Source organism: Macrotis lagotis, chromosome 1 (assembly GCF_037893015.1).
Source record: "Macrotis lagotis isolate mMagLag1 chromosome 1, bilby.v1.9.chrom.fasta, whole genome shotgun sequence".
Classification (NCBI taxonomy): Eukaryota; Metazoa; Chordata; class Mammalia; order Peramelemorphia; family Peramelidae; genus Macrotis; species Macrotis lagotis.
Genome location: NC_133658.1, coordinates 430,062,707 through 430,077,460, shown reverse-complemented (window position 1 = coordinate 430,077,460; position 14,754 = coordinate 430,062,707). Strand labels below are relative to the sequence as shown.

Here is a 14,754-nt window from a genome sequence, read left to right as displayed (position 1 = left end):
TACAGGCTCTAATCACCTCATACCTGGACAACTGCAAGAGCCTTTGTTTGATCTCCTTACTTCAAATCACTCCCCTCTCCAGTATGTCTTCCACTAAGCTATCAAATTAATCTTCCTAAAATACAGGTCAGATGTGCCACAGCCCTCTTCACCCTTTCAATAAATTTCACTGACTCCCTGTTACTTCCAGGATTAAAAAGAAAATCCTTAATTTGTCATTTTAAAGCTCTCTATAATGTGGGATCCTTTCCTACTTTTCTAGTATTCCTACATCATACCTTCCTCTATGTACTCTGTGACCAGTGTCAGTGGCCCCTTTGCTGTTTCCTGGACAAAATATTACATCTTCAGATTGTTGTCTCTCATCCCTAAAATTTTCTTCTTCCTCATGTACATTTTCTGGCCTTCCATAGTTTCCTTCAAATTTAAGCTAAAATTTTATCTGATTACTCCTTAATGGTTTTTCTTCTATTGATGAGATTTCTCCAATTTCTCCTGTTTACAACCTGTTCGTTTGAAATTGTGTGCATGCTTTGCCCCCCCCCCCATTAGATTGTAGGCTCCTTGAGAGCAGAAACTTTTTTTTGCCTCTGTTTGAATACTCAGATCTTAGTATAGAGCCTAGAAAATAACAAGCAGAAAGTGAGGATGGCAACTTAGGAACATAGTAGGGACTTAATAAATGCTTCCTGACTTGACAATACAGTAGTTATTCATTAAAAATTCAATTAGGAAACAGAATACTTAAATAAGTCCACCTTAGAAAAAGAAATTGAACAAGCCACCAGTGAGTTACCAAAGGAAAAATCCATAGGCCTGGATGGATTCTCAATTCTATCAAACTTTTAAAAAATAATTAGTTCCCAAAGGATAGAAATTATTTGGAAAAACAGGCTAAGAAGGAGTTCTAGCAAATTCTTTTTATGGCACAAATATGGTATTCATACCTAAGTTAGGAAGAGCAAAAACAGAGAAAGAAAACACAGACCACTTTCTCTAATAAAATTTGATGTAAAAATTTTAAATAAAATGCAAGCAAGGAGATTACAGCAATAAATCACAAAAATCATATATTATGACCAAGTGGGATTGATATAAGATTTCAGGGTTAGTTCAATGTTAAAAACACTATCAGCATAAAGTGACCATCTTGATAACAAAAACAACAAAAATCATTATAATTTCAATAGAAGCAAAAAAAGCTTTTGACAAAAAAAAGTTCATTCCCATTAAAAACATGAGAAAACACAGGAATAATGGAGTTTTCCTTAAAATGATGAAAAGAATCTATCATCAGCAAGCATTATCTGTAATGGGGATAAGCTAGAAACCTTCCCAATACAGAGTTGAGACAAGGATGTCATTATCACCACTATTATTCAGCATCGTACTAGAAATGCTAGCTCTAGCAATAAGACAAGAAAAAGAAATTGAAGGAATTAGAATAGTCAATGAGGAAACAAAATAATCACTCTTTGCAAATGATATGATGTTATACTTATTGAATCCTAGAAAAATGACTAAAATTTTTTTGAAACAATTAATAACCTTAGCAAAATTGTAGGATGTAAGGTAAACCCATAACAATATTACCAATAAAGTCTAGCAATAAAAGATAGAAAGAGAATAACTATAGACAATATAAAATACTCAGGAGTCAACCAGTAAGACATACCCAAGAACTATTTGAACACAATTATAAAACACTTTTCTTACCAAGACAAATCTAAACAAACAGGATCCATATATATATATACACACACACACATATATAAAACAATACTTATAGCAACTTTTTTATATAACAAAAATTGGAAATTGAGGAGATGGGAATGACTTAAACAAGTGTTGGAATGTTATTGTGCTATAAGAATTAATGAGCAGAATGGTTTCAGAAAAACCTGGAAAGAAATATACTTTGATGCAAAATGAATAGAGTAGAACCAGTAAAATATTAAACACAGTAATAGCATTGTTGCAAAATGACCAATTGTGAATGACTGATTAATTCTGATCAATTGTGAATGACTGATTAATTCTGATCAATAAAATGATCTAAGACAGTTCTGAAGGACTTATTGATAAAACATGCTCTCTACCTCTAGAGAGAGAACTAGAGTCTGAGTGCAAATTGAAGCAGTTTTTTCACTTAATTTCTTCTGTCTTTTTTTGGTTACATGGCTAATATGAAAATGTTTCACATGACTTCATATGTATAATCGATATAACATTCCTTGCCTTCTCAATCGATGGGGTCAGGCAGAGAATTTGGAATTAAAAAAAGAAATGTTAAAAATAAATAAATATGACATTCAATTTGTTTTTTTTTTTTGTTGTTTTTGCAAGGCTATGGGGTTAAATGGCTTGCCCAAGGCCACACAGTTAAGTAATTATTAAGTGTCTGAGGCTGGATTTGAACTCAGGTACTCCTGAGTCCAGGGCCAGTGCTCTATCTACTGTACCACCTAGCCACCCCCGACATTCAATTCTTAAAATAAAAATGGGGAGAATTCAATTAAATCTGTATTTACCAAGTATTGATTGTGTATAGAGCACTACGCTAAGTGCTGGAAAGTATATAAAGTTTAGATAACAACAAATATTTTATGCACTTATTCTTGAGCACATCTTTATGTGAAAGATACTATGCTAGCACTGAGGATATAAAGGCAAAAAATAAAAAATATGCCTTTATGGAGCATATATTCTATTATCTTAATATAAATACAAATTATAAATAAGAATGCTAAAATTTAGGCAAGATTGGGGGGAAATCAGGGGGAAAAATTTAGATAAGAGGTGGCACCTTCCTTTGAAGGATCCTAGAAAATCTATCTACAAGGTAGACGTGTATACCAGACATGAGGGACCATTTGTCTATGAAGGAAGAAAATGGAATGTCAGTTGGTAGTCTGACTTTACAATATGACTGTAATGAAGAATGCATGAGAAGAGATAATAACAAGCATGAATGGAAAAAGGAATAATGTAAAAACTTTAAGCATGTTGATGTTTATGAATATGATATTTTATCCTTCATCCTCAAAGAAGACCATGACATCAAGGAGGTGATACCACAACAAGTACATGAATTGGAGTTGAGTGAGAGGGTGCTCAATGCTCAGTCACAAGCCTCCCTTTCTCCTCCAGAGTCATCTGGATCCAGTGGTCAGATATGAATCAGGATGACTAGAGATGGTCCTAGATGTGAGGCAGAGTTAAGTGACTTGCCCAAGATAACACAGCTAGTGAGTATCAAGTGTCTGAGGTTGGATTCGAAGTCTTCTTGACTCCAAAGCCAGTGCTCCATCTACTGTACCACCTAGCTGCCCAATCATGTTACCCTGGAGATAAGAAGTAACTAAAGTAACCAAAAATATTTTTGAATAGGAGGTGACATGGTCAGATAATTCTTTAGAAATGTCAATTTGGTAGCTATGTGACAGATAGTACTGAAAAGAGAAAGACTATAGGTAGGAAGATACATTACTTATAGTTAAAGCAATGATGACTTGAATTAGAGAAAGGGCTATATGAGAGAAGAGAGGGGGTAATAAGAGAGAGATGTTTGAAGGTAGGACCAACAGGATTTGGCAACTGTTTGGGTATGGGGATTGAGGGAGTCAGAAAGGCCAAGGATGAATCCAAAGTTATAAATTTTGAATTCTGGAAAAATGGCAATGCCCTCAAGTTAAAAGACAATTATTACTGTGTTCCAAGTGTTATGCAAAGTGCCAGGAATATAATTAAAAGTACAAAGAAAGACAGTCCCTGTCTTTAAGAAACTTATATTTTAATGGGAAAAGACAACATATAAAAGGAAGCTGAAAAGCTGGGAAAGTGAGGATTAAACGGGGAGAAGGGAGATGGTGAAGAAAACAGTCTGAAGAGTTAGGAGTAGAGTCCAGAGAGGAGTAAAGAAGTGACTATGGGGTCTGGGCATTTTCCTTAAAATGGAGGTGTACAAAGAAACTGACTGATCATGGGAAGGAGGCACCAAGACAAAGGAATCTTCGAGGATTATAAGTTATTTTGAATGATGAATTTCAGGGAAAATATAATGAATTCCATCACCCTTAGTCCTTCATTCACCTCCCAGCTATATTTCTGCCTTCTAGCCCTGGAACTTCCCTCAGGGCCTGGGACCTTTTTCCCCTATAACATCCTTTCATTATACCATCTTCATTCTACCATTAGTGAATTTCTTCCAAGGGCCTCCATTTTGGTGATGGGTCCAGGTTGACCAAACTTTATTCCTTTTGTAACTATGCTTCTGCCTCACCAAGTCCCTGAAGACTCTGCCAATATTCCTCCATAAGGAGGAATTTTTACCTTCCTGGGGGCCTTTCTTCCCCCATTAGAATGTAAGCTCTTTATGAGAAGAAATTTCTCTCTGTCTCTCTCTCTCTCTTTCTCTCTCTCTCTCTCTGTCTGTCTGTCTCTCTCTCTCTGTATCTCAACACAGAAAACAGTGATACAAGGCATTCCATATGTACTGTGTGTGTGTGTGTGTGTGTGTGTGTGTATGCATGTGTATGTGGTTTCTTTTTAAGTTTCAAAATAGGGCACAAGCTCAATCTTAGAAAACCTCTAAGAGTGCTTTTGAAAAAAATAACATAAAGATGCATTGTAATCAACTTAGAAATAGACAAAAGGAAAAAGTGGATTTTTTAAATCTCTTTCAAAGATTCAAAAAGCTACATAGCAGAAGAGTGTATCAACTTAATAACTGGAATAAAGTCATAAAAAGAGGAGTAATCATTGAGATAACTATGTCCACAAAATTATTCGAAGATATACCCAGATAGAATCAACTTAGGGAAAGTTCCCAGACAACAAAAGATAAGAACCTCATATTCCTCTAGGAAAAATAATTCCTAAAAGAAGAAGCAAATATTCAATCACAGCTGAAGGTATGGTGCATTGTGAAATACCTTTTAGAGACTCAGTGGATTCCCAAGAAATATTCAATGACAGTGGGATGTCATTGGGTCTAGAAAAAAAAATTTTTTTACTTATTCTTATATTTATGAATTGGAATTTGATGTTAGGTAATCTTATTTATCCAAGTTCAATTGTAAGGCCATACACATAGTTTAATAATCATTTCAATATAAAAATTAATAATAGAGAGCAATAAAGAATTAGAAGGCAATGTAAAAAAGCTTTGGGGGATGGCATCTTTAATTAAATGGAGAGTCAACAGGGAATAAGGGAGAAATTAAGATGACTTCCAAAATTTTTTTTCTAACTGCCTTTGGTCATTCCACTAGAGCTGAGTCATTCCCTGATTCATTGCAAAGATAATTCAAGACAGAATAGAGTTTATCTCCGCAACCAAACACCTCAATATCCAGCCACTATTGTTTGTAGTAACATATATTTGTTACACCCTTCTAATTTTATGCAGTTGTCTAAAACAAATGAAGATTGTGATTCTAGTATACAAATTTTTCTTAAGCCAGGTGTGGTTTTCAATTCTGATCTGTGGAAATATTTGATCATGCAACCTTCATGTAAGTTGCAAACTATGATTCATTGGTAGCCAGATTTCTGTGGGCACACAACAAAATGTTAATTGATGGTCAGGAATGGTAACTAGTCAGCTAGGCCTATACCACTGAAACCTCCAAAAGGTTTCATCAAAATATAACTGAAAGATATGGCAATATTTTACAATTTAATAATAAGTTACATCTTTGCTTGGTTGATTAAATGATAATATGGATTTAAGATCAGTAAAATTCTTTCACCAAAAGTCTAAGTTTCCTTGACTTACAATGTCTTTAAACATAAATTATTGTAATGATGAAATTTGTATGCTTACTTGTACATTTTATTAATTATAATATATACAAATTAAGTCATGAGTTTTAAATGAGATGAAGGAAGAGGTAGTTTTAAGATACTTGATTATCAGTTTAACAACTTAATTTGGTGTATCCATTTCAGAAAGCTAAAATAAACCCTCAAATTCAAACCTATACAAACCGGTACAGAATTTTTCAATCACTGAATGAAAGCACATTTATTTTTAATGAGGAAATTAGACACAGGATCATTTATAAGTAATTAGAATTTGCATTATATAGTTTTTTATGGATATTGCATCATCTGATCCTCCCAACTACTCCATGGGAACATATACTTTTATTCCCACAGATGTGGAAAATAAGGCTCAGAAAGGTGGATAACCTTATTCATTGTCACATTACTAGTTTGTGGAAGAAATAAGTATAGAATACAACCAGTCATTTGAGTATTGGCCCTGTGTTCTATACTTCGCTTTAAGGCTGCCTCACTATTTTACAAAAGTCAGACTAGCTAAAAGAAGCCTGAGACTAGAACTACCCTAAGTTACAAGTTAGGATATATATAAACATTCATTTCTTGCAGAAAGGTAATGAATAATGTGATAATGTGATAATCAGGAACCAATATAATTTCTGATATTTTCCTTTTCATTATCTTTATTTTGAAATTTATCTTATGTGTTTCTGTAAAACTTAGTTAACATAAGCACTAACAGTCAATGACATCAATATTAAGGATAGGCATAGGGGAAAACACTGAAAAATTTGTTGAAAAATAAGATTCAAGACTAAGAAATTAGAGTTGAAAGACATAAAAAGCTGAAAGGGCAAGTGGGAGGTATTTAGTGTTTTCAAACAGACTGCAGTATACTATAATCAATGCCTTACTTGTAAAGGGATATTATTGATGAAATTTATGATTAGAAAAGGAGTTGGGCCAGTTGTGTAGTAAAAATGAAGGGTAAGAGAGCAGTCCAAATGCTTCATTGGTATTTAACTGCATATTAAAAAAAACCAAGAAGAAGACTTCTATTATTTCTGAATTTGGATTTATAGAAAGGCATGAAAAAGAACAGCATAGGATGAAAAGAAATAGAATATTGCATTATTCACCAATGGAGAAATTCTCATCAGTATGTTTACAGTCACTTAAATGTTATTATTATTAGATCATAAAACTATTTTATTTGAATTTCATTATATTTTAAGGGGGTGTTTATTACACCTAGACTCAATGTATTGCACCAAAAGAATATATATAACAAATTTCATTATGAGAGAATGCAGGAAAGTGGTTTATAAAATTTTACTTTCCATATAGCTCCTAAGACTCCTCTCCATTATATTTTGTTTCTGCCCTTTTTTTGTACTTGTGAAATATTATTTTGTATAATAGTAATTTATGCACAAAAATCTTAGAGCTAGAAGAAACCTTAAAGGTCATCAAGTTTAATCTATACTTGAGTAAAATTTTCCTCCCCAAAACCCCAAATCAGTGGTCATCCAACTATGAAAACCTCCAAAGACAAGCAAATCATCATTTTTTAAATTTAGTATTTTATTTTTCCCAGTTACATGTAAAAACAATTTTTAATATTCAATTTTTAAAATTCTGAGTCCTAAATTCTCTTTCTTTCCTCCCCCATTGAGAAAGAAAACAATTAGATAGAGGTTATAAATATGTAGTCATGAAAAACATTTCCATAATAGTCATACTGTGAAAGAAACCTCAAGAAAAATGAAGTAAAAAAATATGCTTCAATATGTATTCAGACATCATCAGCTCTATCTCTGAGGATGGATAGCATTCTTCACCATCAGTACTTCAAAGTTGTTTTGGGTCACTGTATTGCTGAGAAAAGTTAAGTCATTCAGAGCTGATCATCCTACGATATTGCTGATTTTGTGTACACTGTACACTTTGTCTCAGCTTTCCAGGTTTTCTGAGAGCATCTTTCTCATCATTTCTTATAGTAGAATAGCATTCCATCATAATCATACACCACAATTTGTTCAGTCATTCCCCAACTCATGGGTTTACCCTGTTTCTAATTCCTTGCCACCAGAAAAGAGCTGGTATAAATATCATGATATATACAGGTCCTTTTCCTTTTTTATTTTTCATCTCTGGGGATACAGATCTAATAGTGGAACTTCTAAGTCAAAGTGTATGCATGGTTTAAAGTCCTTTGGGCATAGTTCCAAATTTCTCTATAGAATTCTCTATAGAATCAGGAACTCATCAATTTTTAAGGTATTCCATTTCACATTAGAACAGATATGACTGTTAGGAAATGTTACTTTACATCAAACAAAAATATGCATCTCTATAACTTCTACCAACTACTCCTGGTTCTCCTTCTTGGGTCAAGTAAATTGTGAATATGTCTTTTCTCTATATTAGATCACGTCAAGCACATTCATGCTTTGTATCTCCCCTACTAAGAACAGTATTTTCTGCAGATAACAGATTCTTATAAATGTCTGATGAATCAAACTGTTGAAAGTATAACCTCTGTAATTTGAGGGATACCTGTATTTACCAAAAGACTACTGAGAACACAAGTATAGGTAAGGATGTATTGCTGATTAAGACAGTGTTGGGAAGAAGAAAGGAGTGACTCAATGCCTCCCTCCTCATTTAAAGTAACTACAAAGAAGAGCCTAAGTGGGAACATCTGTATTGAATCAATGAATCAGGAGCATTAAACTAGATGTGAAAAATATTTAATCAATTTGGAAGGAGTGAAAAACCAATGGAAGAAATGAAATGACACTATATGGGGCACACTACATGGATTTACTGAGGAGACTTAATCATATCCAGTGTGTTTAGGATAAAAACATAACCACTCAGAACCCAGAATTCTCTAATGGAAGGATAACCTAGAAGAGACAGCAACTCCCCTAAAAGGGAGCTGTTATGTGGTGGGAGAAAGAAAGCCTCTGACTTCTCCTCTGGCTTGTATAGAGGATAAACCTCAAAAGGTTATGAGGCCAGGAGAAGTTAGGTGGTGCAGTAGATAGAGCACTGGCCCTGAAGTCAGGAGGACCTGAGTTTAAATTTGACCTCAGACACTTAATAATTTCCTAGCTATGTGACCTTGGGCAAGTCACTTAACCCCACTGCCTTGCAAACCCCCTCCCCCCCCAAAAGGTTATGAACTGTGGACTCCCCAAGGGCATTTTAGCAGAGTCATCAGAATACAGAATATCTCTGGAGCCAAAGACAAATTATACTTACTGAAGAGAGGAAGTTAACAGGACTATTCAAGCAGACCAGTAAGAAAGCAATACTGTGCCTAAGGGGAATTTCACAAAATTTCAAGGAGAAGAAAAAAGGAACTTCCATCTTTGTTATTATGCAATCACTAAGCTTGAGCCCACTTTCTCATAGACTCTCCATGTACCTGTGGGAGAGGGTGTGCCCTAGTTTGAGGGAGTGTTTTGTATTAACTGTTCTTATATTAAAAATAACCACTTCAGGGGTGGCTAGGTGGCCCAGTGGATAAAGCACCAGCCCTGGAGTCAGGAGTACCTGGGTTCAAATCCAGTCTCAGACACTTAATAATTACCTAGCTGTGTGGTCTTGCACAAGCCACCTAACCCCATTTGCCTTGCAAAAACCTAAAAAAAAAAATAACCACTTCTAAAAAGCTAATTATCAACTGGTAATTAATGGGGGTGAATACCAGTAGGGACTCAAGTAAAATTACTAGAAAAAGAAAAACCCAAGTTCAGGGATACTCCGAGATCTCTGAAGGGAGAAGCTGCCAGCTCTGCTTTGGGGACCCACCCTCCCAGAGCAAGGGAGAATTAGAAGAGTGAGCCCAAGAATGCATGACACTAGGGAATATTTAATGAAAAAACAGAGCTGGGAGTCATAAATATGCCCCCCCAAAAGAAAAAGAATATTCTTGGGAGCTATATAAAGTATTGAGTAAATATTTCTTAGATATATTTACCTCCTGTTGCCAAGATGTGACAACACTAAAAAATATTTTTGTACTTCACCTCAATGTGCAACTTGGCTGGAAATTTGAAACTGAAAATAAAAGTGCATCTGCTGACCAAAGGATGTTCCAAGAACTGGAAATCCCGGGGAAAACCAAAAAAGGGAACAATCAGATAAACAAAACAGAACAAATGCTGCTGTCAACACAAAAGTGTTACTGAAGATGCTTCCTTACTGTTTGATTGTAAATTAAAATGCAAACTCAGGGAGGCCAATGGGGACATGAAATGGCTAAAGGATTGGAATAGACAGGAGGAAGAAGCATGATTATACAGGTGTGTTTCTACCTTAAGAAAAGTCTCAATGTTAAAAGCCACATATAAAGAAATAAATTAGAGCTGGTTCTCAATCATACTTGATATTCTACTGAGAAAGAACTTTGAGGTTGTGGAAATGGAAGCAATTAGATTTTTTTAACCAAACATCTAAAAACACAACAAGAGTTTACTTGAGCTAGTACTTTATAATTAAAAAGAATATTCTTATTTATCTTATTTAGTTCTAACAACTCTGGAAAATAAATAGTATTATTATTTCCAGGAAACTTAAGGGTGGAAATGATTGTTTTCCTAAATTTTTGAAGAAATCTCATGAGAAAGAGGGATGGTTAGGCTGATCTACTTGACCCATAGGACATCACTAGAGTCAGTTTTAGGTTCAAAAAAATTTTCTAAGTTGTTCAAAAATGGAATGAAGTGCTTAGAACACAGGGAGACACTGGTCACTGTAGGGCTTCAAGTGGATGGTGGAAAATCACTTGTGGGGGATATTGTCAAGGGGCATTCCTTCCACTTCTGAGATTCTTTGAAACTGCTTTAGATGACTCACATGGAGAAGCTAGTAAATGGCAGAGCTACAATTCAAATTCAATCTTTGGATCCTAAATCCAGTATGTTCTCCACTTTGCCATGCCCTCCTCTTCAAAAATCCTTTAAATTACTCAATGCCCTAACTTAACAGTAAATAACAATAAATATCCTTGTTCAATTAAAAGACAATAGACAAAAACTAATATATATGGTTTTTAATTTTCAAGAAAAAAAATGCTAAGATGTATCCAATAAGCAAGCTTCTGACTTATGTTTAGGATCATAAAGAAGACTTCATTTGATCATCTATTCTCTCTCTATTAGGTGATATAAAAGCTAACCCAAAAAACAAAGACTAAAGCATAATTCTTTTTCAAAAGAAATTTATAATCCAATAGCATACTTACCTATCTAGGTAAAAAGGAAGGAAAGAAATGGATTGGAGAGATACAGTACCATCAGAGGACCTAGAGTCAAGTCCTGACTTTGTGCCTTGCTACCTGTGTGATTTTGAACAAATTACTTAATATCTCTGAGCTTCATTGCCTTCCCTGTAAAATGAGAAAGCCTCCAAGGGCCTAGCTGACCTGTGAACCCCTGGCCTTTCTAGAAGAGAAGGGTAGTTTCAAATCAATGGCAGCAGATGGATAGGGACTTCAGGGACCATCCAGTCTAACCTCTACTTGAAAAATAACACTCTCCATTATGATTTTCCAAAAGACAGACTTCAAAAATTGTGGCATCAACCAATTGTTATTGAATTCAATATTTATATCGTCCAGAGGATGTAAAGAAGCTCACTCAACCTGATTAGACTCATTCAGGGAGTTACTCTACTCATTACAAGCTGAATAGTGACCTGGGTGAAATTTCTGGTCTACTACTAGTGCATCTCCTGACCACTTCAAATGAACCCAAAATCAGAAAATCAGAGATTTAGAGCTAGAAGGAAATAGAGGTCATTTGATTCAACCCTTTCATTTTACAGGGGAAGAAACAGAAGATGAAATGGGTTAAGTGATTTGCCCAAGATCAAACAGTAAATATAAGAGGCACAAAAATCTTCGTTATTGTTGTTGTTGAGTTGTTTAGTACATGTCCAACTTTCATAATCTCTTATGGGGTTTTCTTGGCAAATATGCTGGAGTGGTTTGCTATTCCTTCTCTAGTTGATTAAGTGACTTGCCCAGGATCATACAGCTAGTGAATGTCTGAGGTCAAATTTAAACACAGGTCTTCTTGAATCCAGGTCCAACACTCTATTCACTGAGCTGTCTTAAGTATTTTTATTTCATGAAAAACGAAATGATAAAACTAAAGAATTTTATTTTAAGTAATTTTAAAGAATTTAATTATTCTATGAAGTTAAATATGCTATAATTTTCAGGATTCATCTCTTTTCTCATAGCAGTATGATATAGAAAGAATATGGAGATATAAACAGATCTAGTTCCCAGTGCTGATTCAGCTGTGTGAATTAAGAAACTTATATAGCCTCTCTGCATCTCAGTTTCCTCATCTATGAATGTCAATTCTGTTTAATTTGGTAAATATATATCAAGTGTCTGTTCTATGTATGAGACTGTCCTTGTTGTAGAGGATATAAGAATGAAAGAAAAAATTGTATATCATTAACTTTTTGCTGGAAGGGACTAAGAAAAGTAGAAATAAGAAATGCATATAAATAACTACAATAAAAGTTAAAACATGACTAAGTTATAGGAGGGTTCAGATAGAGTGGTCTGAGAAATTTAAGGAAGAAAGAATTATGGTAACTACAATGGCAAAGGGAATCAGGAAATGCTTCAAGGAAGAAGTAGTAGCTGAATGATCCCTTTCCATTCCAAAATGCTAGATAAAGAAGCAAAATCTGATAATTAAATATGTACAACTTTCTTTTTAAAGATTATTAAAAATTTACTTTTTTTACACATGCAATTTTCAAAAACATCACATGCAAGCATAAATGTGTGTACATATATTTTGATATTAATTTTATTGCTTTAAAACCTATTGCATATTCATCTAAATATTCAAACATGAAACTTGGGTCCATTTCAGAAGCAAAATACCACTTAACCATCAAGAATAGAAATTAAATGTGCACTGATTTAAAATTTATGACTGTGTTTCCAAATTACAATGAAATATTCTATATAATGTCATACTGAGTAAAATTTTTAAAGAATTATAAATTTTTATTTTTCAAAATCTTGGAGAGACTATGTTAAGAAACAAATATTTCAGTAAACTAAAGGACCCAATATGCTCCTATAGTATGTTTTTATCTTCATGTAATTCTTTCTGTTTTATTTCAATAAGTGGTCAGATTCTGTAGGAAAGATACTTTGTTAATATAAACTTGAAATATCATTGCATATTTGGTATATGAGATCTAAACAAAACAATATTCCTAAAGAGAATGTAAAGGTATCACAACTGAATTTGAAGCTAGTGATCCTGTATTAGATTGCTGACTCAGTCATTTATGAAGTGATCCCATATAATTCCCAAGAAACTAGGTTCAGTTTCCTCATTGCAAAAATGAGGGAGCAGATCTAGATACCTATAAGTTACTTTCATCTCTAACTCTATAAAAAAAATGAAAAATTAAAAATAAAAACATAAACAAAAATAATATATGGTAGACACTCAAAAACTTCTTAAAGTTTCTGAAACTGAAAAAAAATATATTATAATTTTGAGTTGAATTGCAATTTTACTTCTAAGTAAAGCAAATTAGTAATATCAGTATATGACGAAATTGAAAGTTTCCTATTGACATACCTGTAAGTCATATGCAGGCAAGGGATAGCTAAGCCTGAGAAGTGAGTAGACTTCAATAAAGGTTTTCAGAGAAGCAGTTTCAACTTTATTTTTCTTCAAACAGTGTGAGGTTGTTGCTTAGCTAAAAAGCAAGTAAATGCCATATTAATATCTTGTCTGGAAAGTCTTAAAATCATAGAAAATGAACTTTTGCAAATGGAAACTTAAAATCACATAATCCTTCACAATATCATATCAGATAAACCTTAGAAACTGAAGGGACTTAGAGATCTAATAATATAAGCTCCTCATTTTACAGATGAAGAAAAATGATACCTGAAGAAAGTAAGTAATTAGCTCAAAGGTTACAGAAAGTAGGCAGAAGTCACCATTCAAACACAAGTTTTCTTATGCTCCATTCAAACACAAGTTTTCTTATGCTCAATCCAATCCTTTTTACTCTATCCACACACGAAGGGAGCCAGTGTGGTATATGAGAAAGTGCACTGGATTTGGAGACAGCAATGGTTTTAAGATTCAAATCTCAGATCTGTCTCTGACAGATCTGTATAATCTTAGACATGTCACTTAACCATTAATCCTATTAGAATTAGATGAACTCTAAAATTCCTTTCAGCAACTCTATGATGCTATGATTCCACTCCCTGAGAATTATAAAGAAAAGAAAATGAACTCAAAGCAAAAAGGTGACAAAGACATCACATTCAACCCTCTTGTTTTACAAGATGAGAAACCAACTTAATTTTAATATGAAATATTATCTTTCAAGTATTTGTTATCATATACAATTAATAGTTCCATTTGTGGATTAAGAGATAGCCAGGCTACATTACAAAATGCAAGACTACAACTGGAGCATAAATGACCTTTTTATATTATATCTCCTAATTTTAAAGAGTGCTAGCTGCAACAACTGCCACCAAGTCAATTTATTGATTAGTAAAAGTAAGAATACAGTTCTCTGAGCACATTATTTCAATTAAAAGCAAATCAACAAAGACATTTCATTTCCTGAGTTTGCAAGGTCATAGTCCTACTGAAATTAGCCAGCTCATTTTGTAAGTACTCCTAACTTCCCACCTCAACTAATAAGAAAGTTAGTAGTACAGCACTTGGCAAGTATAATGAGCTCATTCTTATCACCACAAAAGAATAAATAGCATATATCCAAACAGGCAGGATATTTGTGCATATCTAGGCAAAATTTGAAAATTATGCTTCTTTTTGTTTGAAATTGCAATCATCAGATAATCAGAAATAATGAATCTCAGTAACTTAGAGTTCAATAACCTCTCTCACCCAAATAAATTACTTAAGAAAGACTCCTTAT

General features: G+C 33.8%; 1 protein-coding gene across 4 annotated transcripts in view; it reads right to left on the bottom strand.

The window, feature by feature from the left end:
- Window positions 1-14,754, bottom strand: part of TRAF3 (TNF receptor associated factor 3) — a 167,908-nt gene that overhangs the window by 67,328 nt on the left and 85,826 nt on the right. For all 4 annotated transcript variants that reach the window (XM_074213155.1, XM_074213154.1, XM_074213158.1 and 1 more), the window contains one exon: window positions 13,425-13,545. The gene's annotated coding sequence lies outside the window, so the exon portion shown is untranslated. The remainder of the gene's footprint in view (window positions 1-13,424; window positions 13,546-14,754) is intronic.